At 40.9% G+C, this 18520-nt stretch overlaps 1 protein-coding gene across 5 annotated transcripts in view; it reads right to left on the bottom strand.

The window, feature by feature from the left end:
• MEF2A (myocyte enhancer factor 2A) overlaps positions 1–13735 on the bottom strand; it is an 82139-nt gene extending 68404 nt beyond the window's left edge. For 2 of the 5 annotated variants that reach the window (XM_005521611.3, XM_005521615.3), the window contains exon 1: positions 13457–13732. The gene's annotated coding sequence lies outside the window, so the exon portion shown is untranslated. Of the gene's footprint in view, positions 1–13456 lie in introns of all 5 variants that reach the window. The other 3 variants (XM_088063250.1, XM_014251152.2, XM_005521614.3) reach the window with 3 other exon arrangements.
• Between the last annotated feature and the right edge of the window lie 4785 nt (positions 13736–18520).

The following is an 18520-nucleotide window of genomic DNA, read 5'->3' on the forward strand; positions in this document are numbered from 1 at the left end:
GCCAAGCTTCATTGTAGTTTAATCACCTAAATTAAATACATAAACAAGATTTCAGGTTTTTTAAGGACAACCGATTTAAATTTGCCACATTAGTCTACTTTTGAAGGCATTTCACGCAGCAACACTTGCTGAATCAAAAAACATTAGTATGTTCTCACAACACACAAAAAAATGACTAAAACACGTCTAACAAAGAAACAAACGGGAAAAACTGAAGTTGGTGGGTGCTGTCATTTGCTTTACTGGAACACATTAAATAATTTCAGAACTGTTCCACCAAAGATGTAAAGAAGAGCTGAGACAGGAATTCACAGCTACAAACCACACGAGACCACGTGAGAAGATGTATCCACCTCAAAACGCAGGTGGTACTGCCATCCTCATCTTGCTAGTGCATAATCACAACTGAACATATTAACCCAGTTTCCCAAAGCCTTAATGATGACAAATATGACACTGAAAACATGTTTTTCACTAAGAAACAGCTTTGCCCCATTTAGGTGCTACAACTAACGAGCATTTTGGGAAATGATGGATTTTCAAGCAGCACGGATAATGAACTAAATGCTTTCTGTGTGCTATCCTAACATGCCACTGACTGGCACAGCTACATTAAATGAGTTTAAAGGTGTCCTGTATACATCTATCTATCTATCTATCTATCTATCTATCTATCTATCTATCTATCTATCTATCTATCTATCTATATACATTTACCAAAACAGCTTTACTGCCAATCTAAGAGGGGATCTGAGGAATTCTAGCTGAACAGACAATTTCCCAAATCTGGACTAATCCAGGAGACAAATCTAGTAAGAAATATTTTTCCTATTGTATTGCTCTTCAGTATAGTGCCCTGACAAGTCTTTCAAATGACAGTGCTATTAAGATAAGCCCAGGAAGATAACTGTACAGGAAAAATAGGCAAGGCCTGTTTATGGGATACACAGACCTCAGATCTGGGTGAAGGATCTTCTGGTTTAGGAGATTTCATACATAAACTGCTTGAGACTAGCAAAAGAGCACTAGAATTCAGAATTAATTTTAAAAAAAAATTTCTTCAAATGGTATGGATATTATCATTCCTCATTATCCAAATGACTCTGAGCATCTCCAGATCCAGTGCATCCCCCCATAGGCAGAGTGTGAACCCCAGGCAGGAAGAAGGCTGTAGAACAGTAATTCAACCCACTGGAGCAGCAATCAAAGTGCAGAAATAAAGCTGTGTTCATTAGATTGAACAGTGAGACTTCAATATTTATTATAGATGTAAAAGAGAAATGTACAGATTCACAAAGAATGACTGCACACATGTTCTCTAAACAATGCTAATCCAACTAAGTATCACTCATTTAGACAGATACATTGCTTTAATTATGCTCAAATTGTCTCCTATTGCTAAAATAAAAATTAAATAATTTAATTTTGTATGGGAATACAGCAGAGAAGGAGACAAAGACTTGGATTCAAAACTTTATGTGATTGCCAAAAGGAGAAAAAGACTGTTCCCTGCACACTCAGGAACCATTAAAACCCTTCAGCATTTTTTGCCAAACATGGTTTCACGTATTTTTTACAGTGCTTCAAAAGGTTTTGCTAAGGCAACTTGTGTATTGACAATAATACAGCCACCACGCTGTATTATAAAGAAGACAATAGCAAGATCTGAGTAATGTGTATTAAAGAAAACACATTCACTACCATGGGAACCCTGTCAGAATTCACCACTACTTCAAGTCATCCACAGGAAGCTTTTCTGTGCTTGACTTCCCCGCCTAATAATCTCTCTCCCAATACTTCTAAGATATAAACATTAATATCATAGCAGGGAACAAGCACACAGGCAATGCCATTGGCCTACAGCATTTTCATCTAAATAGGTCTAACAGACACAAGGAGACAGTAGAAAGAATTCCAGAATAAGATCTCCACCACTTACGTCATCAGTACAGCCAAGGGTTTCGCTGGAACATTGACACTAATTCACTGAAAACTCATTGTAAGCACAGTTAATGAATGTGGGAGAAACCAGGAAAAAAGAAAGAAAAAAAAATCAACTCCATACACACAACACAAAGAACCAAGCATTACAAGAAATGTCCCAAATCCCACTGGAAGCTGACTTTATCTAAAGTAGTTAGGAAGTTTCACAGGAAGAACTGGACCTTGTAAAGTAGTTTGTTACAAAAATTTAATAACAAACTACACCATGCTAAAATCATGCCTAGACCAAGCTTTTGGGATCTACAGCTTAAACAGGAAGAGAGGCAAGTTCCACATCCCAGCCTCCATTATAGAGCAACTCAATCTGCCTGCATAAGAGCACCAGCGACAACAGCAAAATAAAACCAGAGTTAAACATTAAACTACATATAGGACTTGCCTGGCTACAGCAATTTACAGGAAAAGCTCAAGGAACATTGCAGCATATGCAAGACATTAACGTATAGTTAAAACTCCTTTTCTCACTTCCTGCATGGAGGCAGTACATCAAATCCACCTGGAAGCAGAACTCATATAACACAAGGAGAATATTTTTTTAACTATGTTTTGCAGAGTCCAAATTAGTTTTTCAATGAAGGTCTGCAAACTCAAATGTAACAAAAGCATCTCTGACAAGATTGTTTTGCAGGGTTTTAGAGATGAAAATACAGAACGTAAAAGCATAAAAGTTCATTCTGTCCAGAATAATGAGTTAACAATTCAAAAATAGAATAAACATCCCTTAAACAGCATTTTACACATTGAAATAACAGAACTACATTTTCTCCTCAAAGTCAAGAGCAGCCAGTATTGGAGTGCTCCAGCATAAGCCACTATTTCACCTAATAGTGACTTGTAAACTGAACGCTGAAATCCATTTTTAATCAACGAAAAAAAAGCATGGTAACAGCACATAACTTTAGGGGTTTATGAATTTCAGAAATTGCACTCTTCTACTGAAATCCAAACAAAGGGACATCTTTCAGAAAATACAGAATAAATCACATCACAAGAAATAGCCTGAATGTATTGCAGATCAAGTTCCTTTCCCTGCATAGTAACAAGAAACAAAAAGTACTCTAATCCCTTGTTCAAGATTGTAGCAACCACAATAGCAACTGCAGCAGAAGCTTTTCCAAGAAAGGTATTTTAAATGTAGAGTTTACCCCTCAGAACTGGCGTACCTACAACAATCTTCATTAACACATGCAAATGTGCCCTCATCCAAATCTGTATTTCTCTAAAGAGATAGAAATGAAAGAAAGAAGATAGATAGATAGATAGATAGATAGATAGATAGATAGACAGACAGACAGATAGATAGATGTCAAGGCAATTATAGAAAGTATGAAACCCAGAGATACGGTCTCAAGGAAGTACAAACATTAATGGTCAGACACTTCAAACTTTAAAGGTCTCAGACCTGAAACACTGGCAAGCTTGAAACAAGGCATTAGAGGTAAGATGAGGCCCACTCTTTCTGACCTGTAAGGGTTGATAGATACTAAAGCTAAAAATATAAAAAACAACCCAAGGAAAGGAACTGAATTTTTTTGTTTCTATTCCACTCGTATCTTGGTTGAAACCAAGGAGAAGCTGCTTTCTAGTTACTTTATCAGGCTGTTGTCAAATTCCTGAAGGAAAACATTTAAATCCTAGCACAGGTGAGCTGAATCATTCATGTTCAAGGTCCACTTATATCCTCTAAAGATTTTCACCTACTCCTCCCTTCCTGCTCAGTGGGCCCAACACTGACACATCTCTGTGGTTCACTGCATGTGACGGGGACTGGGCTGGCTGTCCCGTCACTGTCCCAATACTGCCACCAGATCAGACTATTTTAAGATAAGCTAATTATGCCTATAAGCCAGTAAGACTATGCAGAGGAGACCACGAAGAATTAAAAGCAGAGAAGCACAGGTAAGACCAAAGCAAGAATTGTGATCTCAGCTCTTCCAGATAAGAAGCCTGGAGGATTCTTTGTCATACTGCAACTCTGAATTTTAGTCTGTGCTTACTTTCTCCTGCTTCTAACAGTCGTAAGAAGCACAAAAGGAACTCACATGAAAGGCTGTTGTTCCCTACACCTTCAGAAAATTAGTCATTCAAGCCTTAGAAAAGCAACACACCAAAACCTCTGTGGCTCACTTGTCGGCATTATCTACATGCATGCAAGACAGCCTACAGAAACCAACTTAGGTGCCTTAAACAGCTCTGAAGGAAAATCCTCAGGAGTTTGTTGCAGAGAAAGTTTTCAAGAAGTTTATCAGATCATCTTCTCATTAACATTTCATTCAAGGACTGAATGACTGAAAAGTAAAAACTCTGGAGAACTACTCAGCCAACACCCAGCAATATTGTGGTAAGTTTTATTGAACAATTCAGCCCTTAAAGAAAAATTTGTTAAAAAAATTGGATCCATAAAGCACAGATACAAGCATCAAATGGGGGAAGAGGTGAAGTGGAGGCTTTAGATAAATTTATACTAATATATCTTAAGAAGATAGGAAGACACAAGGAAGAAATTCCAACTATCTTCCCATATGCTTACAAGCAAGCTTCATCAAAATGAAGATATATTTATTTTGGTGAACGAATTAATTCCAGCCTAACATGATATTTAGATCAACCCAAATACATTGAAAGCAAAGCAAATTAAGAAACTGAATGCAGTTTTAAATCACCCTAACTTTAAGTTTTATTTGAATAAAACTAAATAAAAACATTTAAGAAAATAAGAGTTTGCTGAAAATACATTAGATCATTATCGATGATTAAAATCCTGAAGACAGAAGTATTTCTACAGCTTTATAACTTTTTTAATAAAATGAGGTTTACTTGACCACAAGTCTATTCTCCCTCATTAACAGCTTCTGATTATATTGGCCAGTTTCAACCAAGTGCCATAGCAAATGCATCAGTTCATTTTTGAGATTCCCTAAAAGTGCTGCAGAATTGTTGACGTGGCATTTGCAGAGAAGCCCTGGGCAGAGCAGTGCCCTGCAGTGATCAGAGGCAGCAGGTCCTGGGGGATGCTTGGGCAGTCAGCAGGCACCTGTGCTCAGCCTGGCCACAGCTGGCACAGCATCTAAGATAGCTGAGAACTGAAGAGAAACGCACTGTAAAGAGGGGATACTCTAAAAGATCACAGAATAACAGAAGAGCTGAAAAATAAGGGAGATGGAAATTCTCCAGGCTTTATTACTTGCAAAACCACTTCTTTATTATTACTGTTCAGGCTATTTTTACGTTTACTTCCACCATTTCTCCATATTTTAATAACATAAATAGAACAGGCTACAGAATACAGAATAAAATTTTCATATACACACTGTCTTTGTTCTTCCCTCTCATGAAACATACCATGTTTCACTTGCTCCTCAGCAACCCAGCCATAGAGCTGGAATCCTTTTATCTCATGCAATCACACTGGTTATGCTTGCCTAGAGCCAGTGTTAACAGGACAGTCTACAGATCCTTTAATGACTTTATTCTCCCCCGAGACAAAAATTAGATGGTGAAAAGAATAAAACAAAAAGGCAGCAAAACTCAATAGCACCCAAGAGTAACACCAGGTTGGCTGCAGCCTCGGCTTGCTCTGAAGTGTTTCGTCAGTCCTGTGGCAGGAGCTGATGGTTTCGCTCATTCGGAGGCTCAGCCAAGGTCCCGGTGCTGCACGGGCACGCCGGGATCACCAGAGGGAGCTGCGGGGGCTCCGAGCGGGGGATCCGGGCTCGGATCACAGCCTCCTCACCCGGGGCAGGTCCTTCCCTCAGCTTTTAAGAAAGAGCAGTTTTTACTTGAGTCTCTTCGTAGTGGGAACCTTCCGATCCCCTCTTCCATCGCAGCTTCTCAAGGGAATGACTCTGTCACTTCCTGGTGGAATCTGGTGCAAATTTTACATAAGCGCCTTGTGCTAACACACGACTCGCTGTAAATATGCGTGCGGCAACAACGGGGTGCACCGACTTGTTCCAGGGCATCCTCAGGAGAGAACTGTAAAATCAAGGATGTCACCACTAGGCTTAACTTGACAGGACAGGAGTCCAACTCCTCAGCAAAAGCACAAAGGGAAAACTACAAATAGAGGCACAAGAGACAGCGACCTAGTGCAGCAGATCCGCCTCCAGCGAGGGCAGGCTGGGGGGATCTGCGGGAAGATTTTCTGCCAAGCAGCTTGGGGGATAACTGCGGGCTATCAGGTTACATTGCATCCCACCGGGAATCCAAGTCTCCTCTGGAGATAAGCCTAGGAAAAAACTCAACCAGGAGTCACCAGGAGCATCAGAATGCCTTGACAGGAACCGTGGTTGAAATGGGCAACTCTCCCATTACCCTGTTTCACCTCCCGAACAAACCACTAGTCTTTTAAGGTACTTTCCTCTTATTTTGCATACGGCATCTAAATGACTTTAATATACAGGCACATTACGTTTTAAAACACAGAATTCCTAATCCTTTCAACACATTTTACTAGTTTCTTTAACATACTGAATTAGCAGTGATAAACAGAAATATTGACGATCAGATTTTTCCTTTTTTTAGGGAAAAAAAAATCATTTAACAATTACAATAATTCTTGTTTCTGCCCTCTTCAAATTTCATCTCCCATTAAACCCAATACAAAGCCTGGAGATTAAATGTCTTCTTAAATTTCTCTATCCTTCACTGAGAACAAGTGATTTCTACAGGATTTTGTAATACTGATTTGATAAAATAGTTTTTAAATTTCAGTTGTTTCAATTGATAGCTATTCAGGTTAGCCGTTTTCATATTTGTGACAAAAAACAACAAGCACCTATTTAAAACTCATTATTATTCTATGACATCCAAAGCCATGACATGTTCCACATACTCCTCAGGAATTTTCAGGGCATTTGTGTTAATAATTATAACTTCTGAAAATCCCTCATATTCCGTATCTTAAATATTTGGCAAATCCTTGCTTCCATCAATTGACCACATCTCTCTTCAGCCATCCACGATTTCGACTCCTTCTCCTGAAGGAGGAATTCTAATTTAGTGCTTCCTAATGGAAACCATTAATACTTTTACTGCTGGCACTTTTTTCATAGCCCAACATCTCTCAAAGCAAAGATCTCCACATACGTTTCAGTGACAAAAAGTTAAAACACCACCATTTGGAATATTACGAACAAACATAAGGAGAACAACAAGAAAATAAAACATAAAAACCCCAACAACACACAAACCACAAAAACCCCAATGCTCAAAAGAAACACAGGAGGATATTAACAAAGTCTCTCGGATGAAATCCTTCTTCTGCACTCTAAAGCTTCAAATCCCTGAAGCCAACTATTCAAGTAAATACGTGTATTATTAAACTCAGACTAACAAACATAATTTGACAGCCTATAGGCTCAAAAACTTTAGCAGAAAGTGTTTTTCCTTTCTTGTAGGCATCAAGTGAAACAAATTATCTTGTGCCGTACCTTTGACTTCACCTCTTTTACCCTGAAACCAAGGGGATTCTGAACATAAATTTAAGACACCTGACTTAATTAAAACCTCATATCATTAGACAATAATTTCAATAGCTTCAAGGAAAAATAAAAATTCTGAAAATTTCAGTTTATTACCCTCAGTGCCTGACAAGATAATAAAAGAACAATAATGATTGAATATCCCCTTTTCTCAAACATTCTCAGAAGACTCATTGCTTTGAAAGCTCACACTGGAAGCAACATTTTTAAATTGTTCTATACACCAAATTATTAGCAGTCATTCTTGTCAGCTTACAGATTTTACAACAGGATGCATGCAGTCATATCAGGAAGAGGCAGTTGCTTGTGATAGAACGATACTAAAAACAAGATGTCCCTACCGCTGATAACCTTACACAATGCTTCTGAGCTATACCATACATGTTTTCCACATGATAGTCAATTAAATACAATTCAGAACATCTGGAGAAAGATAAACACTTAAAAACCGTAGGTTTTTTTGATATCTGAGGGAGAAAAAATATTACAGCTTTTTTTTCTCAGCTCTTGGATTCAATTATTACAGAATTTGTGTGATACAGTGTGTAAAGTCACATTATCCTGACACTTTCCAAAAGTTTCTCTAATGGACACTGCCAAGACTAGTCTGTTGTGCCCTTCATGGCCCCTCATCCTTAGGACCTGTGTGTATATCTGAGTCCCTGAAGGTTCAACCTCCTGCTTACTCTCTTCTCTTACTACTGTTTGTAATTCTTCCACACCATAAGGGCCACTAAAATAATCTCTGAATTCTGTTTCTCAACTCTCTATGCCACAATCTTCATGAACGAAATGTGTAACAGCATAGCCCCAGCAAAGCTCATTTACAGAGATGCTTAAACAATCATATAGCTAAAAGTTTAATAATTTAACCCCCTTGATCTTCCAAACACAAAGTGATCACAGAAAATGAAAAAATCAGGCCTGGGTATATTGGTACAAAACGTCAACTCTGGTCCTGACCACAGCCTGCAAGAGTCACTGCAGGTAACAGATGACACACCTGCTTTACATATTTTCACAGGTCTATGGTCAGCCTTCAAACAATAAAAATAACACCAGTCCAGTCCATGAAATCCTAAATTACAGTGTCAGAAGCAATCTGGTTTTCAAATGAAACTGAGTTACACAAACACTCAAAAGGATTTGAAATAAATGGGGAAAAAATCCTTCTTCACCTCTGTTATCATCATAAAAGTATCATGAGCACAAACCCATCCATTCTACACACCCACTCCTAGGTGATCTCTGACCATGACACATTTTTCTCTGAGTCAATTAGCTCCCGATTAGAAAAAAAAATAAAAGATGCTTTGTCATCAGAGCCCTGTACACAGACACTTACAGCAAGCACCTTTCTACCTTTCTGCTTGGCTGGTAATTCCTAGCACCTACTTTTTACCTTACTATACTTAAAATAGGCATGCAACAATTCTCGGTAACTCCTGGTGAAATCACAAAGCAAAGCAGAATGTGTTTTCAAGTTTCCAGGTTGGCCCATAAGGACTTTGCTAGAATTCAAAAGCTCTCCTGGGGCAGAGGCGAATATAACTGGGAGACCTACCTAATTAAGCATCACTAACATTTTGAATATAAAGTAGTTAATTCCCTGAAAAATAATTCAATTAATCACACTCTTATTAAGAGGGATGTATTTTCTTCTGATCAGAGGCGCAATTGTACCGCTGCAGCACACAGAGCAAAAAGCAGAGTGCTCCTGTACAAAAGGTTCTGTATTACCCTGCACCAAAATTTTGAAAAAGACTGGTGACAAAATTTAGTCTGCCTTATTCTAATAAAATTCCTTCCTAATTCTTCACAGTAGACTCAGATTAAGAATAAAAGGAGAAAGATATAGATAGATATAAAATATAGGTATAATTTAAGATATTCCAACTGGGTGATTGTCTTGGACAGGTGGGGATGAAATCTCAGGAACAGAGGAGTCTTGCAAGATATTAATTCCTCTTTAGTGTCAAATGGAAATGAGAGTACACAGTACAGGGGTTCATGTTCCTAAAGAAAGTTATATATTAAATATAAAGAAATCTAGAAACACTCTTGTAGAACCATTAAACAGAAGCCAAAACAATAATGTTGATTAAAAAAAAAATTGGTGCCTTAATATGGAGGAAAACAATTTCTTCTTTTCAATTCCCTAAGGAATAACTTGAAAGATCAAGTGTTAAAATAAGAATGCACCATACGAGGGGAGTGGTCAGAGGTAAAAATCTAGATCAGATGCTTACCTTCAAATAAACGAAGCAAAATATATTATTGCAGACTACGAGCTCATTATTTATTAGCTGGTGCTCTACCACAGAACACATGCTGGGGGGGAGGGTAACTGTCATATTACAGAGCTGAAGGCTGGTTTGAACTCTCAGTAATACTATTTTGTTCTGTTACACTAGATACTGCATCAATGACCTAAAATGCATTTTTATCAGCTGTCCGAAAAAATGCTCAAGTTTTTTACTGGAAGGTCCACAAAGCTAACTCGGGGGAGAAGTGAAAGAATGTCTTGTGTCATTTCCCAAACTTCCTAAGACACCCAAACCACCTTGCAAATATTCAGGGGAAGCAACAGCTACCTTTAGTTATTTCACATCTGACTACACCTTAAACCAAGGGGATTCTGAGTATAAATTTAAGACACCTAAATAAAAACCTCATACCATTACATACCTTAAAATTTTTTATTCATTTCACTGGCAGGAGCAAGAATTAAACCACCCCTCCATCAGCACCACCTCTGTAACAGTGACAAGTCCATTTAGGTAATCATGGCACGGGCCTTGCAGTGCACAGGAAGGCACACAAGAAAAAAGGGAATGCTGTGTTTATATTCCCTGGTTACTTCACCAGAGCTGAAGAAATCAAATCTGAACACAAAGCACCAAATTCACCCATATTATCCCAGACAGAGATTTCGACTTTTGTTCCATTTGATCCATTGAAGAACACATTATTACGCATGTGAAATAATGTCTTTCCAATACAATAAATGTGAAAACTTAAAGCGATTTGTGCATTAAAAAGCACATACATTGCCACATGATGCTCCAATTAATTCAAAGGAAGATTTGTTGCAATGAGAAGGAAAAGCAGATCCCAGTGCTATGCACACATTACCAGGCTGCTGTCAGGACTGAGTAAGCCTAAAGCCCAAGGTTTACACAGAATATTTAATATTTTAAACATAAAAAATTAAGAATTTGGTGAGGCAAGTAAAACGTTCTAACAGTAATTTTGAGAAAACATATACTTTAAAAATTCAACTAAAGCCCACAGACCTCTCTCAAGCAAGGCACAACAAACCACAGTTCTACCTAATTCAAGGTATTCCTTACTTAGGAAAAAAAAGTTGCCGAACTAATTCAGATTTGCTCATTACACAGCATTAGACTACACTTCTTTCAGTACCGCTGGAGAACTAATCAGCTGTATTTTGTTAGGAGGGCCTGGCTGAGAGCAGGCAAGGTAGCACGGCATTGTTCACAGAGCAGAGTGGTGCCTCCAGGCTCTCTGAAGCGGCGCTCAGAATATACAGAATGACATCAACAAGTTATCTGAGAAACGTGGCCAACATTCTAAAATAAACCCATAAAATCTCTGCTGCCCGCATTAACCAGTTTAAGGTGAACCACACACACTTCAGCTCAAAGGTTTCTAAATAAGATGAGTCTTCTGCCATAATAAGCCGTTTTATTCTGCAGAATTATTTCAAGTTTGAATGCAGCCATGTCCTCCTCATAGTGCTAGTCCAACATGACTCAATTTCTCTAAGTTCATAAAATTCAGTGTTCGCTTTCTTCTCCATCTGCTGTTTCACAGAGGAAGAAACTCATATTATAGGGATCTAAATCCAGGGATCTGCACATATGCAAAGCATTCCATGGCCCCACTCAGAGGTGAGCAGTAACTACTTCGGTTTAAACACACACTGAATAAATGGAGCAGGACAAGCAAACAGCAAGCAGAAGCTAATGTTTTTCCACCATCATCTCGAAATGCCTGCTCACAAATAAATCACAGAAACGCTGGAATGTTCAAACTGGTTTAGATCAGCTCCAGGGACAGAGAGAAAGAGTTTAATGTACACCAAAGCTGTCCTGAGGTAGAGCCTGTCCCTGACATTGAGGGATTCTTCCCATTTACAGACGATCCTCCTGTGCTACTACACGTGGACCAAGTCAACTACAGATGTAGGAAAGAATTACGGAGGAGAAAAATAAGTGACCAGGGCACTGGGTTACTTTCTTTATGAAATTCCGAACTGAATGCTTTCAGTCAAAAAAGGTTCATCTCCAGCTGCACAGCACCATCGTAATCCCTTAATATCTTGACAATTTGTTTCATTCTCTTATTTTTGATTAGCTGGCTTAACAAGTATAGAATTTTAAAATATCATTTAATAATGATACCCTTCAGAGAACAAAAGCACCAACATTACATCCTTTATTATAATTTATTATAATCCTTCTAAATTATGTAATTGAATAACATGTCATTTTGCACATATTCTAGCACCTCAATGGGAAAAAAAAAAATAGCTGAAATGAGGAACTTCACACTTCTCCCCCAAATGCAAATCACCTGTGAGATAGGAGGGAAAAAAATCCTAAATATTACATTCTTACATGTAAAAGGCATTTTAAATAATTTTAACTACTGACAGAATAGATGACAGGAATGTTGCCCTGATATTTTTTGCACGACTCATTTAAATACCAGATAGCAATAAGAAGACACCAGAATTATCTAACAAAATATAGCTGGCTAGTTCCCAAAAATAAGAATAAAAAAAATTTGCATAAGGAATAATTGTGTGTAGACAGTTCACATAATTAAGCTCAGAAACTCATAGCCTTCCTCATGCTATAGAAAAATTTCCCAGGCTGTGAAAAAGGTTTAAAATAAATACATCTGCATTACCAATTCCATATCAAACCACTTTATTTTCCTTACTACTGTTTACAAATTATCGCTTTTCCTTCCTCCTTTGTACTTCCCAGAACCCCTTTCCCCCACTGCTCATAATAATTTTAGTCGCTGTATGGCTATGGGACACAATGTTTTTACACTAAAAATAAAAAAAACCCCTCTTCTTAAATTATCTTTTTCGCCCCTACAGAACTCCAGTTTCTCAACTCTGAAATTAATAACCTGTCAAACAAGGCACTATGGTCAGTATTTCTGAGCAATTCCACTCTCCTCGCCGCTTAGCATCTCAAAAGCACGTAAAAATTTATTGCAAAATATAGCTCCATAGACTTAAAAAATTTTGTCTTTCCAGTCAAAAGCGGACCAGTCCTTTTTCCTCACGACTCCTGCCGCTGAACACAAAATCCTGCTGGCAGCACAACCCCGCCGTACCTTCATCCTTCTCCCTCTGGACAAAACACCCTTTGGTTCACACATCAGGAGCGGTTCTCCCCCTGCCATTCCCAGCACACCTTCCTGCGGCGCACAACTCCTTGAACCATTCCCACCTCCCCCTGCCCGACCCCCGGCCGCTCCCGCCGGCGCATTCCACGGACGGGTTCCCGGGGAGGCTTTTCCTGTTGGTTCCCTGCTCGCTGCGATGTCGCCTTCCCCAGCGACACCCAGCACAAAGGGTCCTTTCCCCGCACCCCGGGAGCTCCAGGGCCGCGTACCCCACCCTCCTTCGCTCCCTCCCGCCCGGTCCCCGAGCAGATCCGCCGGCCTGGCCCATAAATGTCCATCTCCTCCCGCAGAAGTTCTGGGGAGGCCCCGGGAACTCGCCCACCCCGGGACCCCGTCGGCTCCCCCCGCTCCGCTCCCTCAGAGCGGGATGGGGCCGGCGGGGGGGGACCCTCCTTCCTTTCCCCCTTCCCCCTCCCGCCACCCCCTCGGCCGCTGCCCCCAACCCTTCCCGACCCTCGGGCTGAGGGAACACGCCCCGCGGGCCGCGCCGAGCCGGGACCCCGGGACCCCTCGCTCACCGCCGCTCCCCCGCTCGCTCCGCTCCCGCCGCGGCTCCTCAGGAGACACTGACACCGGCGCACGGATACCGCGCCGCGCTATTTTTGGGAAACAAGGCCCGACCGCGGCCGGAACTACAGCGTCTGTCACACACTCCTTCAGTATCCTTCCGCACTGTTCTCCGCGCAGCTCCGGCGGGGCCGAAGGCGCTCAGCGGCGCCGGGCAGGGGTGGGACGGAACGGGGGTGGAGGGGAGGGGCGCGGTGCCCCCGCGGCGGACGGTGGGGCGGGAATGGCCGCGCTCCGCACTCGAGGCATGGCCGGATTACTTTGTTGAGCCGGGGAGCGGCCGGGCCTACATTCCTGCCCGCCGACCCGCGCCGGAGTGACGGCGCGAACAGCCAATCGCAGCACCCGCACAGGACAGTCCGCCAATCAGAGAGCAGTTGGTAGGCGGGGCGCAGCGAAACGTGGACGCCTTGAGTGACAGCGAAGCGCTCAATCAGAAAAGCGGGGATGGAAGCGCCAACCAATCAGAGCCGAGTGCGGGCGGGGCCGTTGGGACGGGAGCGCCCCGCCCCCCCGAGCTCGGCGGGCGCGCATGCGCAGGGCGCAGGGCCGGGTGTGCCGGCGGTGACGCACCGAGCCCGGCCCGCCCCGAGCGGCGCCTGCGCCAACGCGGGGCCTTTGGGGCCAGAGCGGGGCTTTGGGGTAATTAAAACAACTCCCGGTGAGTGGTCCCGTGTCCCCGTCCTGAGCGTGCAGCTCGGGACTGCAGCAGTTACTCCCACAAACAGCTCAACTGCCTGTGCATGTCATCCTCAGAAACCACCACTGCCTCCACAGCACATACAATGTGTGTATATTTATAAATATACACTCTATACTATGTAGATACATCTTTATATATAGTGTATCTATAAACACGGTGTATCTAGTATATAGAATATATATACAATATATAAAATGTATTTATTATGTATATAAACACTAGTATATATTATATAATTGTGAGAAATAGCCACTGGTAAAATTGAACAAGGACAAGTTTGTAAAATCAAAACTATCAATATAAAGTCATTACACTATAAATAATATATAATATAATATATAATAGATATTACATATTTTACATAGTATATATATATGCACTATAAATACATGTACAGTATACATATACACTGCATTAATTTTACCCAAAATATTACTTATATACAATATATCTAATTGTATGTGTAGTGAAGATCTACTATATAGATACAGATAAAAAAAATATTATTTTTCTGACTGGCTTTCTGTGAAACTCCCAGCTCTGAGGACATGAGCTATGTCTCTACATTCAAAGGTGACAGTCCACCTCAGTTCCACCTCCATCCATCCATCCCCACCTCACATTATCTCTGCCAGAGCTCCCATTAATTTTGCTCTAAGTAGAAAAGACTACTCGGGAATACATAATAAAAGACATAAAATGGGTGTCGTTTTCCTTCACAGAAGGCGGCAGCTGAAGAGCGACCCAAAAATAAAATTTTGATGATAAAATGATACTTGCCAAAAATCATCTGCGCTCTACAGCTCTTCCAGATTTATCCTGTGAGATACCCACAGCCTCGGAGTGGAACAACAGGAGCCATTTCACAGCTCTAAATCACTGAAAAGGGCACATCTCTAATCAGGACGCCAGAACCAAAGGTGCTGTCTCTCAAAAACAGAGATCAGAGGGTGTCCTTTGTATTTTAAAATGGTATCATTAACTGAACACAAAAAGGTAGCTCCACAAAAGGTTAGGAAATAGGATGCAAGAAATGATAACAGAAACTCCCCTCTGGCAGTGTGGTGACCACAGCGTGGGATGGGAAAATGTAGATCCTCCGTGATCATTCCCAAAAAGTTAATGTAAATTTGTGTTCTCTGTTTCCAGAAGTTTTGCTCAAATGGAAACAGTAATTTACAGCTCTCAGAAATGCTGGCGTTCAGGGTTTGTAATGTACAGATTAGTTTGGATTTAAAAGTACAGCCAGTAAATAAGTTGAACAGCTTCTGAAACATCCACCTTTTGTTCAAAGCAGAACTGCAAGAATAGACACTTCTTGTGGATCTAAGAAAAAGATGACAAGAAGTGAGACAACAAAATATAAATATTTGCCATCTACAATCATATTTCCATATTGTTGATCTGTAATAATCAGGAAGCTGATTAAATACACAGAGTTTTCTTTCAATTTCAACATGAACAGTCCAAATGTTATTGATTTTCATATGAATATGGTTTATTCTCTTCTTCTTCCTCACTATACTTATAATCAATAAAAACTGTAAGGTCTATTACCAGAATCTAATGATTAATACCACAAAATCTTCTCATGACATCAATATACTGAGAAGATGTTAAGATAAAGTACTGAATATTTAAGTTATAAAAGTCAGCGGGAACCTGAGTAAGACACTGAAGCAAGGCCTGAGCAAGGACTTCTGGATATACTCATGAATTATTTTCAGTACATATTATTCTAAGCTGGCAAAAAATAGAGCAGGAAACCAAAGAGATAAATAATTGGTTCTAATCTGTCCTTTTCAGTAGCACCACAAGAATAAGCAGAGCATGTGTTGCTCGAGGGATTTCTCTATGAGCCTTGCAAACAATACTTCAGGGGCACAGAGCAGCCTCCTTCCCACTGAAATGCTTTCCTGCCCTGGTGGAAACACTGCCCTGTGTAACAATTGAGAAAAGGAAGTGCAAAATGCAGGTTGCAGTTGAAACTCCAGATGTTGTTTTCCATGTGTGATGATGTGCTGCCACATCTGCTCCTGCAGAGCCCTCGTGGGACTGGTGGGGAACGAGGTTGGGTGGTGGGGAGGGCACAGGTGTCCTGACCTGTCACAGTGAGTGAAAAATGTCACCCCTCAGGCTGACACGAATAAAGTCACTGAAGAATTGGTGCATTAAAATCACTGAAATCACTACCTGACCTGATGGTGCTGCATTGGGTTTAACTTCCAGGACAACTGCAAAGGCCAAATTCACCTGGATAACACAAAGAGTGCAAAACTGTAGATAATAAAGAAAAATGTACACTGCAGAGAAAAAAATGCAATCTTTGTAAGACTGTAGAAGCAGCAACGTAAGAAAGCCCCAGAGAACATCACACTGGAGTGTCAATATGACAAGGGAAAAATTACCACAAGCATCTGCCAGGATCCCTCCTGAGAGAAAAGGGAACAACCACTGACTGCATTTCTGCCCATCTTATGTACAACTCAGAGACTAAAAAGAGCCCCCTGAAATCTCTTCCCTTGGCCAAATGGCAGGCACTGCAATTTCCATGATATCCAAAGAGTAATAAACTCTGAGCAATAGCAAATATAAAGAAAGATATGGAAAAAAGATAGCAGTGTTCTTAATTTTAACTAAATAGCCTCAGAGTTGAATAGAGTCATCATCCAGCAGTTGTTATGGCAATAAAGCTTTCCCTTGCATCTCTATTCCAGTGCATTGCCACCCACCCATTCAAGGCAGTTTGGAGGTACTACCACCAAAATCATATCTCTTCTAACTTTCAACTTACATTTAGGACCTTCTTACAATCCGCTCCAGAGATGTACCATGGTTTTTCCTCCTTTCAAATGCTCCTTATATTCCATAAATCAGCTTTTTCATGTTGTGTTCTGGAGAAGAGAATCTGAGCCTCATACTTCTAGAGGTGAATGTTATATAAAACCAAAATGCAGAACTTTTAAAATCATAGCTAAGAGGAGTAGGGGATGTTTTGTAGCTTTTGCATGGTTGCCAAACAATTAAGTTACCCTTCAAAGGGAAGAGGGGGGGTCTAAGAACGAGGTTTTCAGAACAAGGTTCCTACAAATCGCAGGCCAGATTAATTCCTAACATTGTTCCACTTACAATGGGGGAAACACTCTGTGAATGAAGATTTTGTAAAGGACTACTGATTGCAACAAAACCGAATTGTACTCACAGCATTTCAGGATGGGAACTCACATTAGAAACAAAGGAGAGGGGCAGGGGGGACTCCCACCTAGGGAGCAGGAAATCAGAGAGGAGCAGATAATGGTTCCTGGCCATTAAGGCTTTGGGTAACCCTGTTAACCCCGTGGTCACCTCAGCACAAACCTCTGCCTGTCCTCTTGGGGAGCTGGCTGGGAACAAACTCCCCTGAGCTCTCTGTGCTCAGGAGTGCTGCTCTGACGTTCCACTACACACAGATAAAATCAAGGTTTCCTTATTTTACTGAAGTCCAAAGTTGTCTGACAATGCGTGAATTAAAGTCACTCAATCCATCCCATAAACTGCTCTCTGTAAACCACTAGTATTTCCACATCATTATATGGTATATTCACTAATCTGATTGCCTTGGGAATATTTGTTTTTCCAAAACTTGTGGCCAAGGTACATAAGATTAGATCAGACACAGCTTGTCTAAGAATGCTGTTATATGGGTGTACAGTGTATTTGCTAGTTTTGAGTTACAGGTAAAAGTACTCTTTCAAACTCTTCCAGCCAGAGGTGCAGGCTCAGTTCCCTGAAGTTTTCTGCTGCAGAAAAATGTAAAGTTCTGGAACTTTACATTCTGCTTTGCTCTTGGTGCTCTAGCACTGGAGGATCAGCAGGGGAAATGCTGATATTGCCTCACCGAGGGCACACCCGGCCCGTACCTCAGCAAAATTTGTGATATTTTATAGGTCCCCACAAGTCTCTCTGGGATTCACGCTCTTCTGCCGGGATTTTCTCACCATTCTGCATGTTAACATGAACCAACAGCTGGGTTTAGGAGATGTGATATAAATAGCAACATCATGCTGCGAGCAAGCTTCTTGGAAAGTAAAGAAAATACGTTATTTAATGCACTCTGACATTTGCCTTTCCTCCCCTCATTCCTAAGCTGCACTTCTGTAAACACCCATAATGACAAATGCAAAGAAGTTGACTTGTTCACATTGACATAACAAGTGCTGCCTTGAGCCCAGCAGATGATATCCAGAGCCTTTTACCTCTCCCCTCAGCTGGCAATCCCTGCACAGCGGGGAAAGGAGGCAGAGTGTGGATGGAAATTCCTGCTTCCAACAGC

This window comes from Pseudopodoces humilis, chromosome 16, assembly GCF_049639895.1.
Source record: "Pseudopodoces humilis isolate 2021_Gansu_Grassland_sample_001 chromosome 16, ASM4963989v1, whole genome shotgun sequence".
Taxonomy (NCBI): Eukaryota; Metazoa; Chordata; class Aves; order Passeriformes; family Paridae; genus Pseudopodoces; species Pseudopodoces humilis.